The sequence below is a fragment of the Arachis hypogaea genome, chromosome 20, assembly GCF_003086295.3.
Source record: "Arachis hypogaea cultivar Tifrunner chromosome 20, arahy.Tifrunner.gnm2.J5K5, whole genome shotgun sequence".
NCBI lineage: Eukaryota > Viridiplantae > Streptophyta > Magnoliopsida > Fabales > Fabaceae > Arachis > Arachis hypogaea.
The window spans coordinates 116,705,827-116,711,824 of record NC_092055.1 but is presented as its reverse complement, the minus strand read 5'-3'; the positions used below and the strand labels follow the sequence as shown (position 1 = coordinate 116,711,824).

At 35.5% G+C, this 5,998-nt stretch overlaps 1 non-coding gene across 1 annotated transcript; it reads right to left on the bottom strand.

Moving 5' to 3' along the window:
• Positions 1 to 5,621: 5,621 nt before the first annotated feature.
• On the bottom strand, positions 5,622 to 5,729 carry LOC112788094 (small nucleolar RNA R71). Its single transcript, XR_003195474.1, has one exon. It is a non-coding gene; the product is annotated as a small nucleolar RNA R71 (small nucleolar RNA).
• Positions 5,730 to 5,998: the final 269 nt, after the last annotated feature.

Genomic DNA, 5,998 nt, shown 5'->3' with positions numbered 1-5,998 from the left:
ACCTTATGTGAGTAAGGGTCGATCCCACGGAGATTGTCGGCTTGAAGTAAGCTATGGTCATCTTGTAAATCTTAGTCAGGCGAATTCAAATGGTTATGGGTTTTTATAATTAAAAGATAAATAAAACATAAAATAAAATAAAGATACTTATGTAATTCATTGGTGGGAATTTCAGATAAGCGTTTGGAGATGCTTTGTTGTTTCTGAACCTCTACTTTCCTATTGCCTTCTTCCAATCATGCGCACTCCCTTCCATGGCAAGCTGTATGATCCTCTCGGATGAAAAATCCCTTGTCCTTTTGCACACTGTCACTGCGCCCAACATTCGCAAGTTTGAAGGTCGTCACAGTCATCCCTTCCTAGATCCTACTCGAAATACCACAGACAAGGTTTAGACTTTCCAGATCTCAGGAATGGCTGCCAATGGTTCTAGCCTATACCACGAAGGTTCTGATCTTAGATTCGGATGCTCTGTTGTCAGGAGAGATGATGCAAATCGCATATCAGAGACCCAAGAGAATATACTCCGGCTGTCGTCCAATGACTACGTTGAACATCATGTAGACCGCTTTGCGGTTGTCAGGCACGCAGATCTTGGCTAAGCAAGTAACAAAGATTAGGTGATTGTCACGGGTCACTCCTTCATTCTGACTTAACTGAATTAAGTACGAGTGTATATCTTGGAGAAGAAGTAGGCATGAATTGAAAGAAAAACAATAGTACTTGCATTAATTCATGAAGAACAGCAGAGCTCCACACCTTAATCTATGCGGTGTAGAAACTCCACCGTAGAAAATACATAAGTGAAAATAGTTTAGGCATGGCCATGTGGCCAGCCTCCAAGTCCAAGTCTTGATCTAAAAATGATCAAAATATCCTAATACAATAGTAAAAAGTGCTATTATACTAAACTAGTACTTAGGTTTACAGAAAATGAGTAACTAAGTGTAAATAGTGCAGAAATCCACTTCTGGGGCCCACTTGGTGTGTGCTTGGGCTGAGCATTGAAGCTTTCACGTGGATAGGCCATCCTTGGAGTTAAACGCCAGCTTGGGTGCCATTTTGGGCGTTTAACTCCAGTTCTGGTGCCAATTCCGGCGTTTTACTCCAGAAAAGGGTCTTTGGTGGGCATTTAGACGCTAGTTTGGGCCATCAAATCTTGGGTAAAGTATAGACTATTATATATTGCTGGAAAGCCCAAGATGTCTACTTTCCACCACAATTGAGAGTGAGCCAATTGGGCTTCTTTAGCTCAAGAAAATCTACTTAGAGTGCAGGAGGGTCAAAATCCAACAACATCTGCAGTCCTTTCTCAGCCTCTGAATCAGATTTTTGCTCAGGTCCCTCAATTTCAGCTAGAAAATACCTGAAATTACAGAAAAACACACAAACTCATAATAAAGTCCAAAAATATGATTTTTGCATAAAAACTAATAAAAATATAATAAAAAGTAACTAAAACATACTAAAAACTATGTAAAAATAATGCCAAAAAGGGTATAAATTATCCGCTCATCACAACACCAAACTTAAATTGTTGCTTGTCCCCAAGCAACTAAAAATAAAATAAGATAAAAAGAAGAGAAAATACAATAAATCTCAAAAATATCAATGAAGATTAGTTTTAATTAGATGAGCGGGACTTGTAGCCTTTTTGCTTCTGAACAGTTTCGGCATCTCATTTTATCCTTTGAAGTTCAAAATGATTAGCATCCATAGGAACTTAGAATTCAGATAGTGTTATTGATTCTCCTAGTTCAGTATGTTGATTCTTGAACACAGCTACTTTATGAGTCTTGGCCGTGACCCTAAGCACTTTGTTTTCTAGTATTACCACCGGATACATGATGAGCGGATAATTTATACGCTTTTTGGCATTGTTTTTACATAGTTTTTAGTATGATTTGGTTAGTTTTTAGTATATTTTTATTAGTTTTTAATTAAAAATCACATTTCTGGACTTTACTATGATTTTGTGTGTTTTTCTGTGATTTCATGTATTTTCTGGCTGAAATTGAGGGACCTGAGCAAAAATTAGATTCAGAGGTTGAAGAAGGACTGCATATGCTGTTGGATTCTGACCTCCCTGCACTCAAAGTGGATTTTCTGGAGCTACAGAACTCCAAATGGCGCGCTTCTAATTGCGTTGGAAAGTAGACATCCAGGAATTTCCAGAAATATATAATATTTTATACTTTGCTCGAGTTTAGACGATGCAAACTGGCGTTGAACACCAGTTCCATGTTGTAGTCTGGCGTTCAGCGCCAGAAACAAGTTGCAAAGTGGAGTTCAACGCCAAAAAACATGTTACAAACTGGCGTTCAACTCCAAAATTGACCTCTCCATGTGAAAGCTTCATGCTCAGCCCAAGCACACACCAAGTGGGCCCCGGAAGTGGATTTCTGCATCAATTACTTACTTCTGTAAACCCTAGTAGCTAGTCTAGTATAAATAGGACTTTTTACTATTGTATTTGACATCTTTGGATTACCTTTTGATCTTTAGATCACGTTTGGAGGCTGGCCTCTCGGCCATGCCTGGACCATTATCACTTATGTATTTTCAATGGTAGAGTTTCTACACTCCATAGATTAAGGTGTGGAGCTCTGCTGTTCCTCATGAATTAATACAAAGTACTACTGTTTTTCTATTCAATTCAAGCTTATTCCTATTCTAAGATATCCATTCGCACCCAAGAACATGATGAATGTGATGATTATGTGACGCTCATCATCATTCTCACCTATGAACGCGTGCCTGACAAACACTTACGTTCTACATGCAAACAAGCTAGAATGAGTATCTCTTGGATATCTAATACAGAGGACCGAGTCCGAGATATTAGAATCTTCATGGTATAATTTAGAACCCATGGATGGCCATTCCTGAGATCCGGAAAGTCTAAACTTTGTCTGTGGTATTCCGAGTAGGATTCGGGAAGGGATGGCTATGACGAACTTCAAACTCGCGAGTATTGGGCGTAGTGACAGACGCAAAAGGAGGGTGAATCCTATTCCAGTATGATCGAGAACCTCCAGATGATTAGCCATGTAGTGACAGCGCATCGGACTATTTTCACAGAGAGGATGGGAAGTAGCCATTGACAACGGTGATGCCCTACACAAAGCTTGCCATGGAAGGGAGTAGGAAGGATTGGATGAAGACAGTAGGAAAGCAGAGGTTCAGAGGAACGAAAGCATCTCTATACACTTATCTGAAATTCTCACTAATGAATTACATAAGTATCTCTATCTTTATTTTCTGTTTAATTATTATTATTATTCGAAAACTCCATAACCTTTTAATATCCGCCTGACTGAGATTTACAAGGTGACCATAGCTTGTTTCATACCAACAATCTCCGTGGGATCGACCCTTACTCACGTAAGGTTTATTACTTGGACGACCCAGTGCACTTGCTGGTTAGTTGTACGAAGTTGTGAAATAGAATTAAGATCATGAACGTGCGTATTGAGTTTTTAGCGCCGTTACCAAGGAAGCAATGATCACGATTTCGCACACCAAGTTTTTGGCGCCGTTGCCGGAGATTGTTCAAGTTTGGACAATTGACGGTTCATCTTGTTACTCAGATTAGGTAATTTTATTTTAATTTTAAGCTTTTTATTATTCTTATTTTCGAAAAAATCAAAAAAATATTTTCTTCTTTTTCATTTTTCCCAATTAATTCTCGAAAAATACAAAAAAATTTACAAAATCATAAAATCAAAAATATTTTTTGTGTTTCTTGTTTGAGTCTTGACTCAAGTTTTAAGTTTGGTGTCAATTGCATCTTTTTAATTTTCTAAAAAATTATTTTCGAAAATTTCATGCATTGCATTCTTCATGATCTTCAAGTTGTTCTTAGCCAGTCTTCTTGTTTGATCTTCATATTTTCTTGTTTTGTGTCTTTTCTTGTTTTTCATATGCATTCTTGAATTCTTAGTGTCTAAAAATTAAAAAAAATTTTAAGTTTGGTGTCTGGCATGTTTTCTTTTCTTGAAAATTTTTCAAAAATAAGTTCTTGGTGTTCATCTTGACATTCAAAGTGTTCTTGGTGTTCATCTTGAGATTCATAGTGTTCTTGCATTGAGTCAATTTTGTGTTTTTCTCTTCCATCATTAAAAAATTCAAAAATAAAAAAAAAATTATCTTTCCCTTTTTCACTCATAAATTTTCGAAAATTTGAGTTGACTTTTTTAAAACTTTTTAAAATTTAGTTGTTTCTTATGAGTCAAATCAAATTTTCAATTTGAAAATTCTATCTTTTTCAAAACTTTTTCAAAAATCAAATCTTTTTCATTTTTTCTTTATGATTTTCGAAAATTTCAAAAATTATTTTCAAAATCTTTTTCTTAATTTTATTTCAAAATTTTCGAAACTTAACTAACAAGTAATGTGATTGGTTCAAAAATTTGAAGTTTGTTACTTTCTTGTTAAGAAAGGTTCAATCTTTATGTTCTAGAATCTTATCTTTTAGTTTCTTGTTAGTCAAGTAATCAATTTTAATCTTAAAAATTAAATCTTTTTAATTATATCTTTTTATCATATCCTTTATATCATATCTTTTTCAAAATTTTATCTTTTTTTAAAAAAAAAAATTTGATTTTAAAATATCTTTTCCAACTTCTTATCTTCTTATCTTTTCAAAATTGATTTTCAAATCTTTTTCAATCAACTAATTTATTGACTTTTTGTTTGTTTCTTATCTTTTTCAAAACCACCTAACTACTCTTCTCTCTCTAATTTTCGAAAATACCTCCCTCTTTTTCAAAAATTCTTTTTAATTAATTAATTATTTTAAATTTTAATTTAACTTAATTTCAATTTTAATTTCCGAATTTTAACCTTAATTTTTATTTTTAATTTGTTTAAATTTTCGAATTCTTCTTTTTCTCATCTTATTCTGTTTATTTATTCAATTACTAACACTTCTCCTCATCTCAAATCACTGCTCCTATCCTCACCCTTGTGTTTGAATTATCCATTCTTCTTCACTCCTATTCCCTTTCTTCTTCTAGTAACAATAAGGAACCTCTTTACTGTGACATAGAGGATTCCTCTTCTTTTCTTGTTCTCTTCTCTTTCATATGAGCAGGAACAAGGAAAAACGCATTCTTGTTGAAGCTGATCCAGAACCTGAAAGGACTCTGAAGAGGAAACTAAGAAAAGCTAAAATACAACAATCCAGAGATAACCTTACAGAAATTTTCGAAAAGGAAAAGGAGATGGCAGCCGAAAATAATAATAATGCAAGGAGGATGCTTGGTGATTATACTACACCTACTTCCAAGTTTGATGGAAGAAGCATCTCAATCCCCACCATTGGAGCAAACAATTTTGAGCTGAAACCTCAATTAGTTGCTCTAATGCAACAGAACTGCAAATTCCATGGACTTCCATCAGAAGATCCCTACCAGTTTTTAAGTGAGTTCCTGCAGATCTGTGAGACTGTTAAGCCTAATGGAGTAGATCCTGAAGTCTACAGGCTCATGCTTTTCCCTTTTGCTATAAGAGACAGAGCTAGAACATGGTTGGACTCAGAACCTAAAGATAGACTGAACTCTTGGGATAAGCTGGTCACGGCCTTCTTGGCTAAGTTCTTTCCTCCTCAAAAGCTGAGCAAGCTTAGAGTGGATGTTCAGACCTTCAAGCAAAAAGATGGTGAATCCCTCTATGAAGCTTGGGAAAGATACAAACAGATGACCAAAAGGTGACCTCCTGACATGCTTTCAGAATGGACCATTCTGGATATATTCTATTATGGTCTGTCTGAGTTCTCCAAGATGTCACTGGACCATTCTGCAGGTGGATCCATTCACCTAAAGAAAACGCCTGCAGAAGCTCAAGAACTTATTGACATGGTTGCAAATAATCAATTCATGTATACTTCTGAGAGAAATTCCGTGAATAATGGGACGCCTCAGAAGAAGGGAGTTCTTGAAATTGATACTCTGAATGCCATATTGGCTCAGAATAAAATATTGACTCAACAAGTCAA